Source organism: Gorilla gorilla, chromosome 12 (assembly GCF_029281585.2).
Source record: "Gorilla gorilla gorilla isolate KB3781 chromosome 12, NHGRI_mGorGor1-v2.1_pri, whole genome shotgun sequence".
NCBI lineage: Eukaryota > Metazoa > Chordata > Mammalia > Primates > Hominidae > Gorilla > Gorilla gorilla.
In genome coordinates, this window is record NC_073236.2 from 4998527 (window position 1) to 5020550 (window position 22024).

Here is a 22024-nt window from a genome sequence, read left to right on the forward strand (position 1 = left end):
CAGACAAGGGTCTTTCACCTGGGTGACCATTGCAGAGTTAGGAAGTCACATTGCCCCCTTAGGCAGATCACAGACAAGGGCCTGTCACCTGGGTCCCCAGTGCAGGCTTACTATGTCACAATGCCCACTTAGGCAGATCACTGACAAGGGTCTGTCACCTGGGTGACCAGTGCAGAGTTATGATGTCACAGTGACCCCCTAAGCAGATCACTTTCAAGGGCCGGTCACGTGGGTGACACGTGCAGAGTTATGATGTCACAATGCCCCCTTAGGCAGATAACAGACAAGGGTCTGTCACCTGGGTACCCCGTGCAGATTTATGATGTCACAAGGCCCCCTTAGGCAGATCAAAGACAAGGGTCTGTCATCTGGGTGACCAGTGCAGATTTATAATGCCACAATGCCCCCTTAGGTAGTTCACAGAGCAGGGTCTGTCACCAGGGTGACCAGTGCAGAGTTGTGATGTCACAATGACCCCTTAGGCAGATCATACATAAGGGACTGTAACTGCAGTGACCAGTGCAGATTTATGATGTCACAATTCCCACTTAGGCAGATCACTGACAAGGGTTTGTCTCCTGGGTGACAAGTGCAGTGTTATGATGTCACAATGCCCCCTTAGGCAGATCACAGACAAGGGTCTGTCACCTGGGTGACCAGTGCAGAGTTATGATGTCACAATGCCCCCTTAGGCAGATCACAGTGAGGGGTATGTCACCTTGGTGACCAATGCAGTGTTATGATGTCACAATGACCCCTTAGACAGATCACATTCAAGGGCCTGTCACATGGGTGACTCAAGCAGAATTATGATGTCACAATGCCCCCTTAGACAGATCACAGACAAGAGTCTGTCACCTGAGTGCCCCGTGCAGATTTATGATGTAACAATGCCCCCTTAGACAGATCAAACACAGGGGTCTGTCACGTGGCTGACCAGTGTAGAGTTATAATGTCACTATGCCCCCTTAGGCAGATCAAAGACAAGGATCTGCCACCTGGGTGTCCTTTGCAGAGTTATGATGTCACAATGCCCCCTTAGGCAGATCACATACAGTGGCCTGTCACATGGGTGTCCAGTGCAGATGTATGATGTCACAATGCCCCCTTAGGCAGATCACAGACAAGGGTCGGTCACCTGGGTAACCAGTACAGAGTTATAATGTCACAACGCCCCCTTAGGCAGTTCACAGACAAGGGTCTGTCACCTGGGTGACCAGTGCAGAGTTGTGATGTCACAATGCCCCCTTAGGCAGTTCACAGAGAAGGGTCTGTCACTTGGGTGATCAGTGCAGATTTATGATGTGACAACGCCCCCTTAGGCAGATCACAGACAATGGTCTGTCACCTTGGTGACCAATGCAGTGTTATGATGTCACAATGCCCCCTTAGGCAGATAACAGACAAGGGTCTGTCACCAGGGTGAGCAGTGCAGGGTTATAATGTCACAATGACCCCCTAGGCAGATCACAGACTAGGGTCTCTCACCTGGGTGACGAGTGCAGAGTTATGAAGTCACAATTCCCTCTTAGGCAGATCACAGACAAAGCCCTGTCACATGGGTGCCCAGTGCAGACTTATGATGTCACAATGCCTCCTTAGGCACATCACAGAGAAGGGTCTGTCACCTGGGTGACCAATGCAGAGTTATGATGTCACAATGCCCCCTTAGGCAGATCACATTCAAGGGCCTGTCACATGGGTGCCCCGTGCAGAGTTATGATGTGACAATGCCCCCTTAGGCAGATCAAAGACAAGGGTCTGTCTCCTGGCTGACCAGTGCAGAGTTATGATGTCACAATGCACCCTTAGGGAGTTCACAGACAAGGATCCGTCACCTGGGTGACCAGTGCAGAGTTGTGATGTCACAATACCAGTTTAGGCAGATCACTGTCAAGGGTACATCACCTGGGTTACCAGTGCTCAGTTATGATGTCACAATGCCCCCTTAGGCGGATCACAGAGAGGTGTCTGTCACCTGGGTGACCAATGCAGAGTTATGATGTCACAATGCCCCTTAGGCAGATCACATTCAAGGGCCTGTCACATGGGTGACTCGAGCAGACTTATGATGTCACAATGCCCCCTTAGGCAGATCACAGACAAGAGTCTCTCACCTGGGTGACCCGTGCAGAATTATGATGTAACAATGCTCCCTTAGATCAAAGACAAAGGTCTTTCAGCTGGGTGACCCGTGCAGAGCTATGATGTCACAATGCCCCCTTAGGCCGATGACAGAAAAGAGTCTGCCACCTGGGTGCCTCGAACAGAATTATGATGTCACAATGCCCTCTTGGGCAGATCACAAAGAAGGGTCTGTCACCTGGGTGACCAGTGCAGAGTTATTATATCCCAAGGACCCCTTAGGCAGTTCACAGACAGGGGTCTGTCACCTGGGTGACCAGTGCAGAGTTATGATGTCACAATGCCCCCTTAGGTAGATCATATATAAGGGTCTTTAACCGCGGTGACCAGTGCAGAGTTATGGTGTCACAATGCCCCTTTAGGCAGATCAAAGACAAGGGTCTGTCTCCTGGGTGACAAGTGCAGTGTTATCATGTCACAATGCCCACTTAGGCAGACCACAGACAAGGGTCTGTCACCTGGGTGACCAGTGCAGAGTTACGATGTCACAATGCCCCCTTAGGCAGATCACAGACAAGGGCCTGTCACCTGGGTCCCCAGTGCAGACTTACTATGTCACAATGCCCACTTAGGCAGATCACTGACAAGGGTCTGTCACCTGGGTGACCAGTGCAGAGTTATGATGTCACAGTGACCCCTTAAGCAGATCGCTTTCAAGGGCCTGTCACGTGGGTGACACATGCAGAGTTATGATGTCACAATGCCCCCTTAGGCAGATAACAGACAAGAGTCTGTCACCTGGGTACCCCGTGCAGAGTTATGATGTCACAATGCCCCCTTAGGCAGATCAAAGACAAGGGTCTGTCACCTGGGTGACCAGTGCAGAGTTATAAAGCCACAATGCCCCCTTAGGCAGTTCACAGACAAGGGACTGTCACCTGGGTCCCCAGTGCAGACTTACTATGTCACAATGCCCACTTAGGCAGATCACTGACAAGGGTCTGTCACCTGGGTGACCAGTGCAGAGTTATGATGTCACAGTGACCCCTTAAGCAGATCACTTTCAAGGGCCTGTCACGTGGGTGACTCATGCAGAATTATGATGTCACAATGCCCCCTAAGGCAGATAACAGACAAGGGTCTGTCACCTGGGTACCCCGTGCAGAGTTATGATGTCACAATGCCCCCTTAATCAGATCACAGACAAGGGTCTGTCACCTGGGTACCCCGTGCAGAGTTATGATGTCACAATGCCCCCTTAGGCAGATCAAAGACAAGGGTCTGTCACCTGGGTGACCAGTGCAGAGTTATAAAGCCACAATGCCCCCTTAGGCAGTTCACAGACAAGGGACTGTCACCTGGGTGACCAGTGCAGAGTTATGATGTCACAATGCCTCCTTAGGCAAATCACAGACAAGGGTCTGTCACCTGGGTGACCCGTGCAGAGTTATGATGTCACAGTGCCCCCTTTGGCAGATCACAGACAAGGGTTTGTCACCTGGGTGACCAGTGCAGAGTTATGGTGTCACAATGCCCCCTTAGGCAGATCAAAGACAAGGGTCTGTTATCTGGGTGACCAGTGCAGATTTATAATGCCACAATGCCCCCTTAGGTAGTTCACAGAGCAGGGTCTGTCACCTGGGTGACCAGTGCAGTGTTATGATGTCACAATGACCCCTTAGGCAGATCATACATAAGGGACTGTAACCGCAGTGACCAATGCAGATTTATGATGTCACAATTCCCACTTAGGCAGATCACAGGCAAGGGTCTGTCACCTGGGTGACCAGTGCAGAGTTATGATGTCACAATGCCCCCTTAGGCAGATCACAGACAAGGGTCTGTGACCTGGGTGACCAGTGCAGAGTAATGATGTCACAATGCAACCTTTGGCAGTTCACAGGAAGGGTCTGTCACCTTGGTGAACAGTGAAGATTTATGATGTCACAACGCCCACTTAGGCAAATCACAGGCAATGGTCTCCCACCTTGGTGACCAATGCAGAGTTATGATGTCACAATGACCCCTTAGGCAGATCACAGACAATGGTCTGTCACCTGGTTTCCAAGTGCAGAGTTATGATGTTACAATGCCTCCTTAGGCAGGTCACAGACAAGGGCCTGTCACCTGGGTGCCCGGTGCAGAGTTATGATGTCACAATGCCCCCTTAGGCAGGTTACAAACAAGGGACTGTCACGTGGGTAACCAGTGCAGAGTTGTGAAGTCACAATGCCACCTTAGGGAGATCACAGACAAGGGCCTATCAACTGGTTGATCAGTGCAGAGTTATGATGTCACAATGCCCCCTTAGGCAGTTCACAGATATGGGCCTATCACCTGGGTGACCATTGCAGAGTTATGATGTCACAATGATCAGTTAGCCAGATCACAGACAAGCGCCTGTCACCTGGGTGAGCAGGGCACAGTTATGATGTCACAATGCCCCCTCAGGCAGATCACAGACAAGGGTCTGACACCAGGGTAACCTGTGCAATGTTGTGATATCACAATGCCCCCTGAGGCAGATCACAGACAAGGGTCTGACAGCTGGGTGACCAGTACAGAGTTATGATGTCATATTTCCCCCTTAAGCAGATTACAGACAAGGGTCTGTCACCTGGGTGACCCGTGCAGAGTTATGATGTCACAATGCCCCTTAGGCCGATCACAGACAAGGGTCTGTCACCTGTGTGACCAGTGCAGAGTTATGAAGTCACAATACACACTTAGGCAGATCAGAGACAAGGGTCTGTCACCTGGGTTACCCGAGCTGAGATATGTTGTCACAATGCCCCCTTACGCATATCACAGACAAGGGTCTGACACCTGGGAGACGAGTGCAGAGTTATGATGTCACAATGCCCCCTGAGGCAGATCACAAACAAGGATCTGTCTACTGGGTGATCAGTGCAGAGTTATGATGTCACAATGCCCACACAGGGAGATCAAAGACAAGAGACTGCCACCTCGGTGACAAATGCAGAGTTATGATGTCACAATGCCCACTTATTCAGATCACGGACAATGGTCTCTCACCAGTGTGACCAGCAGAGAGTTATGATGACACAACGACCCCTTAGGCAGATCACGGAGAATGATCTGTCACCTGGGTGAACAGTGCAGAGTTATGATGTCACAATGCCCTCTTAGCAGATCACAGAAAAGTGCCTGTCACCTGGGTGACCTGTGCAGAGTTATGATCTCACAATGCCCCCTTAGGCAGATCACATACAAGGGTCTGTCACCTGGGGGACCCGTGCAGTGTTAGAATGTCACAATGCCCCCTTAGGCAGATCACATACAAGGGCCTGTCACCTGTGTGACACGTGCAGAGTTACGATGTCACAATGCCCCCTTAGGCATATAATAGACAAGGGCCTGTCACCTGGGTGCCCAGTGCAGAGTTATGATGTCACAATGCCCCCTTAGGTAGAGCATACATAAGGGTCTGTAACCGCTGTGACCAGTGCAGAGTTATGGTGTCACAATGCCCCCTGAGGCACATCACAGACAAGGGCCTGTCACCTGGGTTCCCGGTGCAGAGTTCTGATGTCACAATGCCCCTTTAGGCAGGTTACAAACGGGGGACTGTCACGTAGGTAACCAGTGCAGCGTTATGAAGTCACAATGCCCCCTTAGGCAGATCAAAGACAAGGGTCTGTTACCTGGGTTTTCGGTGCAGAGTTTTGATGTCACTATGCCCCTTAGGCACATCACAGACAAGGGCCTGTCCCCTGGGTGACCAGCGCAGAGGTATGATGTCACAATGCCCACTTAGGCAGATCACAGACAAGCATCTGTCACCTGTGTGTCCAGTGCGGAGTTATGATGTCACAATGACCCCTTGGGCAGACCACAGACAAGGGTCTGTCACCTGGGTGACCAGTGCAGAGTTATGATGTCACAATAACCCCTTAGGCAGTTCACAGACAGGGGTCTGTCACGTGGGTGACCAGTGCACTGTTATGATGCCATAATGCCCCCTTAGGCCGATCACAGACAAAGGTCTGTCACCTGTGTGACCACTGCAGAGTTATGATGTCACAATACACACTTACGCAGATCAGAGACAAGGGTCAGTCACCTGGGTGAGCAGTGTAGAGTTATGAAGTCACAATGCCCCCTTCGGCAGATCACAGACAAGGGCCTGTCACCTGGGAGACCAGTGTAGAGATATGATGTCACAATGATCGGTTAGGCAGGTCACAGACAGGGGTCTGTCACCTGGGTGACGAGAGCAGAGTTATGATGTCAAAATGCCCCTTAGGCAGATCACAGACAACGGTCTGTCACCTGCATGACCAGTGCAGAGTTATGAGGTCACAATACCCCCTTAGGCAGATCACAGACAAGGGTCTGTCACCTGGGTGACCGGTGTAGAGATATGATGTCACAATGCCCGGTTAGGCAAATCACAGACAGGGGTCTGTCACCTGGGTGACGAGTGCAGAGTTATGATGTCACAATGCCGCCTTAGACCGATCACAAACCTGGGTCTGTCACCTGGGTGACCAGTGTAGGGATATGATGTCACAATGCCCCGTTAGGCAGATCACAGACAAGGGTCTGTCACCTGGGAGACCAGAGCAGAGTTCTGATGTCACAATGCCCCCTTAGGCAGATCACAGACAAGGGTGTGTCACCTGCGTGACTACTGCAGAGTTGTGATGTCACAATGCCACCTTAGGCAGATCACAGTCAGAGGAATGTCACCTGTGTTTCCAGTGCACAGTTATGATGTCACAATGACCCCTTAGGCAGATCACAGTCAAGGGTACGTCACCTGGGTTACCACTGCTCAGTTATGATGTCACAATGCCCTCTGAGGCAGATCACAGACAAGGGTCTGTCTCCAAGGTGACTAGTGAAGAGTTATGATGCAACAATGCCCCCTTAGGCAGATCACAGAAAATGGTCTGTCAGCTGGGTGACCAGTGCAGAGTTATGATGTCAAAATGCCCCCTTAGAGAGATCAAAGACAAGGGTCTGTCTCCTGGGTGACCAGTGCATAGTTATGATGTCACAATGCCCCCTTAGGCAGATCACAGAAAAGGATCTGTCACCTGGGTGACAAGTGCAGAGTTATGATGTCACAATGCCCACTTATTCAGATCATGGACAATGGTCTCTCACCAGGGTGACCAGCGCAGAGTTATGATGACACAACGACCCCTTAGGCAGATCACGGAGAAGGGTCTGTCACCTGGGTGAACAGTGCAGAGTTATGATGTCAAAATGCCCCCGTAGCAGATCACAGACAAGGGCCTGTCACCTGGGTGACCAGTACAGAGTTATGAGGTCACAATGCCCCGTTAGGCAGATCATAGAAAAGGGTCTGTCAGCTGGGTGTCCAGTGCAGAGTTATGATGTCACAATGCCCCCTTAGGCAGATCACGGACAAGAGTCTGTCACCTGGGTGACCAGCGCAGAGTTATGATGTCACAATGACACCTTAGGAAAATCACAGACAAGGGTCTGTCACCTGGGTGACCAGTGCAGAGTTATGATGTCACATTTCCCTCTTAGGCAGATCAAAGACAACGGTCAGTCACCTGGGTGACCAGTGCAGAATTATGATGTCACAATGCCCCCTTAGGAAGACCACGGACAAGGGTCTGTCACCAGGGTGACTAATGCAGAGTTATGATGTCACAATGGCCCCTTAGGCAGATCACAGACAAGGGTCTGTCACCACGGTGACCAGTGCAGTGTTATCATGTCACAATGCCCCCTTAGGCAGATCACAGACAAGGGTCTGTCACCTGGGTGACCCATGCAGAGTTAAGATGTCACAATGCCCCCTTAGGCAGATCACAGACAGGGACCTGTCACCGGGGTACCCAGTTCAGAATTATGATGTCACAATGCCCCCTTAGGCAGATCACAGACAAGGGCATGTCACCTGGGTGCACAGTGCAAGGATATAATGTTACAATGCCCCTTATGCACATCACAGACAAGGGCCTGTCACCCGGGTGCCCAGTGCAGAGTTATGATGTCACAATGCCGCGTTACGCAGATCACAGACAAGGGTCTTTAACCTGAGTGACCAGTGCAGAGTTATGATGTCACAATGCCCCCTTAGGCATATCAAAGTCAAGGGTCTGTCACCTTGGTTTCCAGTGCATAGTTATGCTGTCACAATGCCCCCTTAGGCAGATCACTGACAACGGTCTGTCACCTGGGTGACCAGTGCAGACTTATGATATCATAACGCCCCCTCTGGCAGATCAGAGACAAGGGTCTGTCTCCTGGGTGCCCACTGCAGAGTTATGATGGCACAATGCCCCATTAGGCAGATCACAGACAAGGGCCAGTCACCTGGGTGACAAGTGCAGAGTTATGATGTCACAATGCCCCCTTAGGCAGATCAAAGACAAGGGTCTGTTACCTGGGTTTTCGGTGCAGAGTTTTGATGTCACTATGCCCCTTAGGCACATCACAGACAAGGGCCTGTCCCCTGGGTGACCAGCGCAGAGGTATGATGTCACAATGCCCCCTTAGGCAGATCACAGACAAGCATCTGTCACCTGTGTGTCCAGCGCGGAGTTATGATGTCACAATGACCCCTTGGGCAGATCACAGACAAGGGTCTGTCACCTGGGTGACCAGTGCAGAGTTATGATGTCACATTTCCCCCTTGGGGAGATCAAAGACAACGTCAGTCCCCTGGGTGACCAGTGAAGAATTATGATGTCACAATGACCCCTTAGGCAGACCATGGACAAGGGTCTGTCACCTGGGTGACCAGTGTAGAGTTATGATGTCACAATGGCACCTTAGGCAGATCACAGGCAAGGGTCTGTCACCTTGGTGTCCTGTGCAGAGTTAAGATGTCACAATGCCCCCTTAGGCAGATCACAGACAGGGGCCTGTCACCGGGGTACCCAGTGCGGAATTATGATGTCACAATGCCCCCTTAGGCAGATCACAGACAAGGGCTTGTCACCTCGGTGAATAGTGCAAGGTTTTAATGTCACAATGCATTTTATGCACATCACGGACAAGGGCCTGTCACCTGCGTGCCCAGTGCGGAGTTATGATGTCACATTGCCGCGTTAGGCAGTTCACAGACAAAGGTCTTTAACCTGAGTGACCAGTGCAGAGTTATGATGTCACAATGCCCTCTTAAGCATATCAAATGCAAGGGTCTGTCACCTGGGTTTCCAGTGCATAGTTATGATGTCACAATGCCCCCTTAGGCAGATAACAGACAACCGTCTGTCACCTGGGTGACCAGTGCAGATTTATGGTATAACAATGCCCCCTTAGGCCGATCACATACGGGGGTCTGTCAGCTGGGTCCCAAGTGCAGAGTTATGATGGCACAATGCCCCTTTACGCAGATCAAAGACAAGGGTCTGTTACCTGGGTTTTCAGTGCAGAGTTTTGATGTCACTATGCCCCTTCGGCAGATCACAGACAAGTGCCTGTCTCCTGGGTGACCAGCGCAGGGTTATGACGTCACAATGCCCCCTTAGGCAGATCACAGACAAGCGTCTGTCACCTGGGTGTCCAGCGCAGTTATGATGTCACAATGCCCCCATAGGCAGTTCAAACACAAGGGTCTGTCACCACCCTGACCAGTGCAGAGTTATGATGTAACAATGCCCCCTTAGGCAGACCACAGACAAGATTATGTGACCTGGGTGACCCGTGCAGAGACATGATGTCACAAGGCCCCCTTAGGCAGATCAAAGACAAGGGTCTGTCACCTGGGTGACCAGTGCAGAGTTATTATGTCACAATGCCCACTTAGGCAGATCAGAGATAAGGGTGTGTCACCTGGGTGACCAATGCAGAGTTATGATGTGACGATGCCCCATTAGGCAGACCACAGACAAGGTTCTGTCACCTGGGTGACCAGAGCAGAATTATGATGTCACAATGCCCCCTTAGGCAGATCACAGAGAAGGGTCTGTCACCACGGTGACTAGTGCAGAGTTATGATGTCAAAATGCCCCCTTTGTCAGATCACAGACAAGGGCCTGTCCTCTCGGTGACAAGTGCAGTGTTATGATGTCACAATGCTCCCTTAGGCAGATCACAGACAAGGGTCTGCCACCTGGGTGACCAGTGTAGAGTTATGAGGTCAAAATGCCCCCTTTGGCAGATCAGAGACAACGGTCTGTCACCTCGGTGACCAGAGCAGAGTTCTGATGTCACAATGCCCCCTTAGGCAGATCACAGACAAGGGTGTGTCACCTGCGTGACTACTGCAGAGTTGTGATGTCACAATGCCACCTTAGGCAGATCACAGTCAGAGGAATGTCACCTGTGTTTCCAGTGCACAGTTATGATGTCACAATGACCCCTTAGGCAGATCACAGTCAAGGGTACGTCACCTGGGTTACCACTGCTCAGTTATGATGTCACAATGCCCTCTGAGGCAGATCACAGACAAGGGTCTGTCTCCACGGTGACTAGTGAAGAGTTATGATGCAACAATGCCCCCTTAGGCAGATCACAGAAAATGGTCTGTCACCTGGGTGACCAGTGCAGAGTTATGATGTCAAAATGCCCCCTTAGAGAGATCAAAGACAAGGGTCTGTCTCCTGGGTGACCAGTGCATAGTTATGATGTCACAATGCCCCCTTAGGCAGATCACAGAAAAGGATCTGTCACCTGGGTGACAAGTGCAGAGTTATGATGTCACAATGCCCACTTATTCAGATCATGGACAATGGTCTCTCACCAGGGTGACCAGCGCAGAGTTATGATGACACAACGACCCCTTAGGCAGATCACGGAGAAGGGTCTGTCACCTGGGTGAACAGTGCAGAGTTATGATGTCAAAAGGCCCCCGTAGCAGATCACAGACAAGGGCCTGTCACCTGGGTGACCAGTACAGAGTTATGAGGTCACAATGCCCCGTTAGGCAGATCATAGAAAAGGGTCTGTCAGCTGGGTGTCCAGTGCAGAGTTATGATGTCACAATGCCCCCTTAGGCAGATCACGGACAAGAGTCTGTCACCTGGGTGACCAGCGCAGAGTTATGATGTCACAATGACACCTTAGGAAAATCACAGACAAGGGTCTGTCACCTGGGTGACCAGTGCAGAGTTATGATGTCACATTTCCCTCTTAGGCAGATCAAAGACAACGGTCAGTCACCTGGGTGACCAGTGCAGAATTATGATGTCACAATGCCCCCTTAGGAAGACCACGGACAAGGGTCTGTCACCAGGGTGACTAATGCAGAGTTATGATGTCACAATGGCCCCTTAGGCAGATCACAGACAAGGGTCTGTCACCACGGTGACCAGTGCAGTGTTATCATGTCACAATGCCCCCTTAGGCAGATCACAGACAAGGGTCTGTCACCTGGGTGACCCATGCAGAGTTAAGATGTCACAATGCCCCCTTAGGCAGATCACAGACAGGGACCTGTCACCGGGGTACCCAGTTCGGAATTATGATGTCACAATGCCCCCTTAGGCAGATCACAGACAAGGGCATGTCACCTGGGTGCACAGTGCAAGGATATAATGTTACAATGCCCCTTATGCACATCACAGACAAGGGCCTGTCACCCGGGTGCCCAGTGCAGAGTTATGATGTCACAATGCCGCGTTACGCAGATCACAGACAAGGGTCTTTAACCTGAGTGACCAGTGCAGAGTTATGATGTCACAATGCCCCCTTAGGCATATCAAAGTCAAGGGTCTGTCACCTTGGTTTCCAGTGCATAGTTATGCTGTCACAATGCCCCCTTAGGCAGATCACTGACAACGGTCTGTCACCTGGGTGACCAGTGCAGACTTATGATATCATAACGCCCCCTCTGGCAGATCAGAGACAAGGGTCTGTCTCCTGGGTGCCCACTGCAGAGTTATGATGGCACAATGCCCCATTAGGCAGATCACAGACAAGGGCCAGTCACCTGGGTGACAAGTGCAGAGTTATGATGTCACAATGCCCCCTTAGGCAGATCAAAGACAAGGGTCTGTTACCTGGGTTTTCGGTGCAGAGTTTTGATGTCACTATGCCCCTTAGGCACATCACAGACAAGGGCCTGTCCCCTGGGTGACCAGCGCAGAGGTATGATGTCACAATGCCCCCTTAGGCAGATCACAGACAAGCATCTGTCACCTGTGTGTCCAGCGCGGAGTTATGATGTCACAATGACCCCTTGGGCAGATCACAGACAAGGGTCTGTCACCTGGGTGACCAGTGCAGAGTTATGATGTCACATTTCCCCCTTGGGGAGATCAAAGACAACGTCAGTCCCCTGGGTGACCAGTGAAGAATTATGATGTCACAATGACCCCTTAGGCAGACCATGGACAAGGGTCTGTCACCTGGGTGACCAGTGTAGAGTTATGATGTCACAATGGCACCTTAGGCAGATCACAGGCAAGGGTCTGTCACCTTGGTGTCCTGTGCAGAGTTAAGATGTCACAATGCCCCCTTAGGCAGATCACAGACAGGGGCCTGTCACCGGGGTACCCAGTGCGGAATTATGATGTCACAATGCCCCCTTAGGCAGATCACAGACAAGGGCTTGTCACCTCGGTGAATAGTGCAAGGTTTTAATGTCACAATGCATTTTATGCACATCACGGACAAGGGCCTGTCACCTGCGTGCCCAGTGCGGAGTTATGATGTCACATTGCCGCGTTAGGCAGTTCACAGACAAAGGTCTTTAACCTGAGTGACCAGTGCAGAGTTATGATGTCACAATGCCCTCTTAAGCATATCAAATGCAAGGGTCTGTCACCTGGGTTTCCAGTGCATAGTTATGATGTCACAATGCCCCCTTAGGCAGATAACAGACAACCGTCTGTCACCTGGGTGACCAGTGCAGATTTATGGTATAACAATGCCCCCTTAGGCCGATCACATACGGGGGTCTGTCAGCTGGGTGCCAAGTGCAGAGTTATGATGGCACAATGCCCCTTTACGCAGATCAAAGACAAGGGTCTGTTACCTGGGTTTTCAGTGCAGAGTTTTGATGTCACTATGCCCCTTCGGCAGATCACAGACAAGTGCCTGTCTCCTGGGTGACCAGCGCAGGGTTATGACGTCACAATGCCCCCTTAGGCAGATCACAGACAAGCGTCTGTCACCTGGGTGTCCAGCGCAGTTATGATGTCACAATGCCCCCATAGGCAGTTCACACACAAGGGTCTGTCACCACCCTGACCAGTGCAGAGTTATGATGTAACAATGCCCCCTTAGGCAGACCACAGACAAGATTATGTGACCTGGGTGACCCGTGCAGAGATATGATGTCACAAGGCCCCCTTAGGCAGATCAAAGACAAGGGTCTGTCACCTGGGTGACCAGTGCAGAGTTATTATGTCACAATGCCCACTTAGGCAGATCAGAGATAAGGGTGTGTCACCTGGGTGACCAATGCAGAGTTATGATGTGACGATGCCCCATTAGGCAGACCACAGACAAGGTTCTGTCACCTGGGTGACCAGAGCAGAATTATGATGTCACAATGCCCCCTTAGGCAGATCACAGAGAAGGGTCTGTCACCACGGTGACTAGTGCAGAGTTATGATGTCAAAATGCCCCCTTTGTCAGATCACAGACAAGGGCCTGTCCTCTCGGTGACAAGTGCAGTGTTATGATGTCACAATGCTCCCTTAGGCAGATCACAGACAAGGGTCTGCCACCTGGGTGACCAGTGTAGAGTTATGAGGTCAAAATGCCCCCTTTGGCAGATCAGAGACAACGGTCTGTCACCTCGGTGACCAGAGCAGAGTTCTGATGTCACAATGCCCCCTTAGGCAGATCACAGACAAGGGTGTGTCACCTGCGTGACTACTGCAGAGTTGTGATGTCACAATGCCACCTTAGGCAGATCACAGTCAGAGGAATGTCACCTGTGTTTCCAGTGCACAGTTATGATGTCACAATGACCCCTTAGGCAGATCACAGTCAAGGGTACGTCACCTGGGTTACCACTGCTCAGTTATGATGTCACAATGCCCTCTGAGGCAGATCACAGACAAGGGTCTGTCTCCACGGTGACTAGTGAAGAGTTATGATGCAACAATGCCCCCTTAGGCAGATCACAGAAAATGGTCTGTCAGCTGGGTGACCAGTGCAGAGTTATGATGTCAAAATGCCCCCTTAGAGAGATCAAAGACAAGGGTCTGTCTCCTGGGTGACCAGTGCATAGTTATGATGTCACAATGCCCCCTTAGGCAGATCACAGAAAAGGATCTGTCACCTGGGTGACAAGTGCAGAGTTATGATGTCACAATGCCCACTTATTCAGATCATGGACAATGGTCTCTCACCAGGGTGACCAGCGCAGAGTTATGATGACACAACGACCCCTTAGGCAGATCACGGAGAAGGGTCTGTCACCTGGGTGAACAGTGCAGAGTTATGATGTCAAAATGCCCCCGTAGCAGATCACAGACAAGGGCCTGTCACCTGGGTGACCAGTACAGAGTTATGAGGTCACAATGCCCCGTTAGGCAGATCATAGAAAAGGGTCTGTCAGCTGGGTGTCCAGTGCAGAGTTATGATGTCACAATGCCCCCTTAGGCAGATCACGGACAAGAGTCTGTCACCTGGGTGACCAGCGCAGAGTTATGATGTCACAATGACACCTTAGGAAAATCACAGACAAGGGTCTGTCACCTGGGTGACCAGTGCAGAGTTATGATGTCACATTTCCCTCTTAGGCAGATCAAAGACAACGGTCAGTCACCTGGGTGACCAGTGCAGAATTATGATGTCACAATGCCCCCTTAGGAAGACCACGGACAAGGGTCTGTCACCAGGGTGACTAATGCAGAGTTATGATGTCACAATGGCCCCTTAGGCAGATCACAGACAAGGGTCTGTCACCACGGTGACTAGTGCAGAGTTATGATGTCAAAATGCCCCCTTTGTCAGATCACAGACAAGGGCCTGTCCTCTCGGTGACAAGTGCAGTGTTATGATGTCACAATGCTCCCTTAGGCAGATCACAGACAAGGGTCTGCCACCTGGGTGACCAGTGTAGAGTTATGAGGTCAAAATGCCCCCTTTGGCAGATCAGAGACAACGGTCTGTCACCTCGGTGACCAGAGCAGAGTTCTGATGTCACAATGCCCCCTTAGGCAGATCACAGACAAGGGTGTGTCACCTGCGTGACTACTGCAGAGTTGTGATGTCACAATGCCACCTTAGGCAGATCACAGTCAGAGGAATGTCACCTGTGTTTCCAGTGCACAGTTATGATGTCACAATGACCCCTTAGGCAGATCACAGTCAAGGGTACGTCACCTGGGTTACCACTGCTCAGTTATGATGTCACAATGCCCTCTGAGGCAGATCACAGACAAGGGTCTGTCTCCACGGTGACTAGTGAAGAGTTATGATGCAACAATGCCCCCTTAGGCAGATCACAGAAAATGGTCTGTCACCTGGGTGACCAGTGCAGAGTTATGATGTCAAAATGCCCCCTTAGAGAGATCAAAGACAAGGGTCTGTCTCCTGGGTGACCAGTGCATAGTTATGATGTCACAATGCCCCCTTAGGCAGATCACAGAAAAGGATCTGTCACCTGGGTGACAAGTGCAGAGTTATGATGTCACAATGCCCACTTATTCAGATCATGGACAATGGTCTCTCACCAGGGTGACCAGCGCAGAGTTATGATGACACAACGACCCCTTAGGCAGATCACGGAGAAGGGTCTGTCACCTGGGTGAACAGTGCAGAGTTATGATGTCAAAAGGCCCCCGTAGCAGATCACAGACAAGGGCCTGTCACCTGGGTGACCAGTACAGAGTTATGAGGTCACAATGCCCCGTTAGGCAGATCATAGAAAAGGGTCTGTCAGCTGGGTGTCCAGTGCAGAGTTATGATGTCACAATGCCCCCTTAGGCAGATCACGGACAAGAGTCTGTCACCTGGGTGACCAGCGCAGAGTTATGATGTCACAATGACACCTTAGGAAAATCACAGACAAGGGTCTGTCACCTGGGTGACCAGTGCAGAGTTATGATGTCACATTTCCCTCTTAGGCAGATCAAAGACAACGGTCAGTCACCTGGGTGACCAGTGCAGAATTATGATGTCACAATGCCCCCTTAGGAAGACCACGGACAAGGGTCTGTCACCAGGGTGACTAATGCAGAGTTATGATGTCACAATGGCCCCTTAGGCAGATCACAGACAAGGGTCTGTCACCACGGTGACCAGTGCAGTGTTATCATGTCACAATGCCCCCTTAGGCAGATCACAGACAAGGGTCTGTCACCTGGGTGACCCATGCAGAGTTAAGATGTCACAATGCCCCCTTAGGCAGATCACAGACAGGGACCTGTCACCGGGGTACCCAGTTCGGAATTATGATGTCACAATGCCCCCTTAGGCAGATCACAGACAAGGGCATGTCACCTGGGTGCACAGTGCAAGGATATAATGTTACAATGCCCCTTATGCACATCACAGACAAGGGCCTGTCACCCGGGTGCCCAGTGCAGAGTTATGATGTCACAATGCCGCGTTACGCAGATCACAGACAAGGGTCTTTAACCTGAGTGACCAGTGCAGAGTTATGATGTCACAATGCCCCCTTAGGCATATCAAAGTCAAGGGTCTGTCACCTTGGTTTCCAGTGCATAGTTATGCTGTCACAATGCCCCCTTAGGCAGATCACTGACAACGGTCTGTCACCTGGGTGACCAGTGCAGACTTATGATATCATAACGCCCCCTCTGGCAGATCAGAGACAAGGGTCTGTCTCCTGGGTGCCCACTGCAGAGTTATGATGGCACAATGCCCCATTAGGCAGATCACAGACAAGGGCCAGTCACCTGGGTGACAAGTGCAGAGTTATGATGTCACAATGCCCCCTTAGGCAGATCAAAGACAAGGGTCTGTTACCTGGGTTTTCGGTGCAGAGTTTTGATGTCACTATGCCCCTTAGGCACATCACAGACAAGGGCCTGTCCCCTGGGTGACCAGCGCAGAGGTATGATGTCACAATGCCCCCTTAGGCAGATCACAGACAAGCATCTGTCACCTGTGTGTCCAGCGCGGAGTTATGATGTCACAATGACCCCTTGGGCAGATCACAGACAAGGGTCTGTCACCTGGGTGACCAGTGCAGAGTTATGATGTCACATTTCCCCCTTGGGGAGATCAAAGACAACGTCAGTCCCCTGGGTGACCAGTGAAGAATTATGATGTCACAATGACCCCTTAGGCAGACCATGGACAAGGGTCTGTCACCTGGGTGACCAGTGTAGAGTTATGATGTCACAATGGCACCTTAGGCAGATCACAGGCAAGGGTCTGTCACCTTGGTGTCCTGTGCAGAGTTAAGATGTCACAATGCCCCCTTAGGCAGATCACAGACAGGGGCCTGTCACCGGGGTACCCAGTGCGGAATTATGATGTCACAATGCCCCCTTAGGCAGATCACAGACAAGGGCTTGTCACCTCGGTGAATAGTGCAAGGTTTTAATGTCACAATGCATTTTATGCACATCACGGACAAGGGCCTGTCACCTGCGTGCCCAGTGCGGAGTTATGATGTCACATTGCCGCGTTAGGCAGTTCACAGACAAAGGTCTTTAACCTGAGTGACCAGTGCAGAGTTATGATGTCACAATGCCCTCTTAAGCATATCAAATGCAAGGGTCTGTCACCTGGGTTTCCAGTGCATAGTTATGATGTCACAATGCCCCCTTAGGCAGATAACAGACAACCGTCTGTCACCTGGGTGACCAGTGCAGATTTATGGTATAACAATGCCCCCTTAGGCCGATCACATACGGGGGTCTGTCAGCTGGGTGCCAAGTGCAGAGTTATGATGGCACAATGCCCCTTTACGCAGATCAAAGACAAGGGTCTGTTACCTGGGTTTTCAGTGCAGAGTTTTGATGTCACTATGCCCCTTCGGCAGATCACAGACAAGTGCCTGTCTCCTGGGTGACCAGCGCAGGGTTATGACGTCACAATGCCCCCTTAGGCAGATCACAGACAAGCGTCTGTCACCTGGGTGTCCAGCGCAGTTATGATGTCACAATGCCCCCATAGGCAGTTCACACACAAGGGTCTGTCACCACCCTGACCAGTGCAGAGTTATGATGTAACAATGCCCCCTTAGGCAGACCACAGACAAGATTATGTGACCTGGGTGACCCGTGCAGAGATATGATGTCACAAGGCCCCCTTAGGCAGATCAAAGACAAGGGTCTGTCACCTGGGTGACCAGTGCAGAGTTATTATGTCACAATGCCCACTTAGGCAGATCAGAGATAAGGGTGTGTCACCTGGGTGACCAATGCAGAGTTATGATGTGACGATGCCCCATTAGGCAGACCACAGACAAGGTTCTGTCACCTGGGTGACCAGAGCAGAATTATGATGTCACAATGCCCCCTTAGGCAGATCACAGAGAAGGGTCTGTCACCACGGTGACTAGTGCAGAGTTATGATGTCAAAATGCCCCCTTTGTCAGATCACAGACAAGGGCCTGTCCTCTCGGTGACAAGTGCAGTGTTATGATGTCACAATGCTCCCTTAGGCAGATCACAGACAAGGGTCTGCCACCTGGGTGACCAGTGTAGAGTTATGAGGTCAAAATGCCCCCTTTGGCAGATCAGAGACAACGGTCTGTCACCTCGGTGACCAGAGCAGAGTTCTGATGTCACAATGCCCCCTTAGGCAGATCACAGACAAGGGTGTGTCACCTGCGTGACTACTGCAGAGTTGTGATGTCACAATGCCACCTTAGGCAGATCACAGTCAGAGGAATGTCACCTGTGTTTCCAGTGCACAGTTATGATGTCACAATGACCCCTTAGGCAGATCACAGTCAAGGGTACGTCACCTGGGTTACCACTGCTCAGTTATGATGTCACAATGCCCTCTGAGGCAGATCACAGACAAGGGTCTGTCTCCACGGTGACTAGTGAAGAGTTATGATGCAACAATGCCCCCTTAGGCAGATCACAGAAAATGGTCTGTCAGCTGGGTGACCAGTGCAGAGTTATGATGTCAAAATGCCCCCTTAGAGAGATCAAAGACAAGGGTCTGTCTCCTGGGTGACCAGTGCATAGTTATGATGTCACAATGCCCCCTTAGGCAGATCACAGAAAAGGATCTGTCACCTGGGTGACAAGTGCAGAGTTATGATGTCACAATGCCCACTTATTCAGATCATGGACAATGGTCTCTCACCAGGGTGACCAGCGCAGAGTTATGATGACACAACGACCCCTTAGGCAGATCACGGAGAAGGGTCTGTCACCTGGGTGAACAGTGCAGAGTTATGATGTCAAAATGCCCCCGTAGCAGATCACAGACAAGGGCCTGTCACCTGGGTGACCAGTACAGAGTTATGAGGTCACAATGCCCCGTTAGGCAGATCATAGAAAAGGGTCTGTCAGCTGGGTGTCCAGTGCAGAGTTATGATGTCACAATGCCCCCTTAGGCAGATCACGGACAAGAGTCTGTCACCTGGGTGACCAGCGCAGAGTTATGATGTCACAATGACACCTTAGGAAAATCACAGACAAGGGTCTGTCACCTGGGTGACCAGTGCAGAGTTATGATGTCACATTTCCCTCTTAGGCAGATCAAAGACAACGGTCAGTCACCTGGGTGACCAGTGCAGAATTATGATGTCACAATGCCCCCTTAGGAAGACCACGGACAAGGGTCTGTCACCAGGGTGACTAATGCAGAGTTATGATGTCACAATGGCCCCTTAGGCAGATCACAGACAAGGGTCTGTCACCACGGTGACTAGTGCAGAGTTATGATGTCAAAATGCCCCCTTTGTCAGATCACAGACAAGGGCCTGTCCTCTCGGTGACAAGTGCAGTGTTATGATGTCACAATGCTCCCTTAGGCAGATCACAGACAAGGGTCTGCCACCTGGGTGACCAGTGTAGAGTTATGAGGTCAAAATGCCCCCTTTGGCAGATCAGAGACAACGGTCTGTCACCTCGGTGACCAGAGCAGAGTTCTGATGTCACAATGCCCCCTTAGGCAGATCACAGACAAGGGTGTGTCACCTGCGTGACTACTGCAGAGTTGTGATGTCACAATGCCACCTTAGGCAGATCACAGTCAGAGGAATGTCACCTGTGTTTCCAGTGCACAGTTATGATGTCACAATGACCCCTTAGGCAGATCACAGTCAAGGGTACGTCACCTGGGTTACCACTGCTCAGTTATGATGTCACAATGCCCTCTGAGGCAGATCACAGACAAGGGTCTGTCTCCACGGTGACTAGTGAAGAGTTATGATGCAACAATGCCCCCTTAGGCAGATCACAGAAAATGGTCTGTCACCTGGGTGACCAGTGCAGAGTTATGATGTCAAAATGCCCCCTTAGAGAGATCAAAGACAAGGGTCTGTCTCCTGGGTGACCAGTGCATAGTTATGATGTCACAATGCCCCCTTAGGCAGATCACAGAAAAGGATCTGTCACCTGGGTGACAAGTGCAGAGTTATGATGTCACAATGCCCACTTATTCAGATCATGGACAATGGTCTCTCACCAGGGTGACCAGCGCAGAGTTATGATGACACAACGACCCCTTAGGCAGATCACGGAGAAGGGTCTGTCACCTGGGTGAACAGTGCAGAGTTATGATGTCAAAAGGCCCCCGTAGCAGATCACAGACAAGGGCCTGTCACCTGGGTGACCAGTACAGAGTTATGAGGTCACAATGCCCCGTTAGGCAGATCATAGAAAAGGGTCTGTCAGCTGGGTGTCCAGTGCAGAGTTATGATGTCACAATGCCCCCTTAGGCAGATCACGGACAAGAGTCTGTCACCTGGGTGACCAGCGCAGAGTTATGATGTCACAATGACACCTTAGGAAAATCACAGACAAGGGTCTGTCACCTGGGTGACCAGTGCAGAGTTATGATGTCACATTTCCCTCTTAGGCAGATCAAAGACAACGGTCAGTCACCTGGGTGACCAGTGCAGAATTATGATGTCACAATGCCCCCTTAGGAAGACCACGGACAAGGGTCTGTCACCAGGGTGACTAATGCAGAGTTATGATGTCACAATGGCCCCTTAGGCAGATCACAGACAAGGGTCTGTCACCACGGTGACCAGTGCAGTGTTATCATGTCACAATGCCCCCTTAGGCAGATCACAGACAAGGGTCTGTCACCTGGGTGACCCATGCAGAGTTAAGATGTCACAATGCCCCCTTAGGCAGATCACAGACAGGGACCTGTCACCGGGGTACCCAGTTCGGAATTATGATGTCACAATGCCCCCTTAGGCAGATCACAGACAAGGGCATGTCACCTGGGTGCACAGTGCAAGGATATAATGTTACAATGCCCCTTATGCACATCACAGACAAGGGCCTGTCACCCGGGTGCCCAGTGCAGAGTTATGATGTCACAATGCCGCGTTACGCAGATCACAGACAAGGGTCTTTAACCTGAGTGACCAGTGCAGAGTTATGATGTCACAATGCCCCCTTAGGCATATCAAAGTCAAGGGTCTGTCACCTTGGTTTCCAGTGCATAGTTATGCTGTCACAATGCCCCCTTAGGCAGATCACTGACAACGGTCTGTCACCTGGGTGACCAGTGCAGACTTATGATATCATAACGCCCCCTCTGGCAGATCAGAGACAAGGGTCTGTCTCCTGGGTGCCCACTGCAGAGTTATGATGGCACAATGCCCCATTAGGCAGATCACAGACAAGGGCCAGTCACCTGGGTGACAAGTGCAGAGTTATGATGTCACAATGCCCCCTTAGGCAGATCAAAGACAAGGGTCTGTTACCTGGGTTTTCGGTGCAGAGTTTTGATGTCACTATGCCCCTTAGGCACATCACAGACAAGGGCCTGTCCCCTGGGTGACCAGCGCAGAGGTATGATGTCACAATGCCCCCTTAGGCAGATCACAGACAAGCATCTGTCACCTGTGTGTCCAGCGCGGAGTTATGATGTCACAATGACCCCTTGGGCAGATCACAGACAAGGGTCT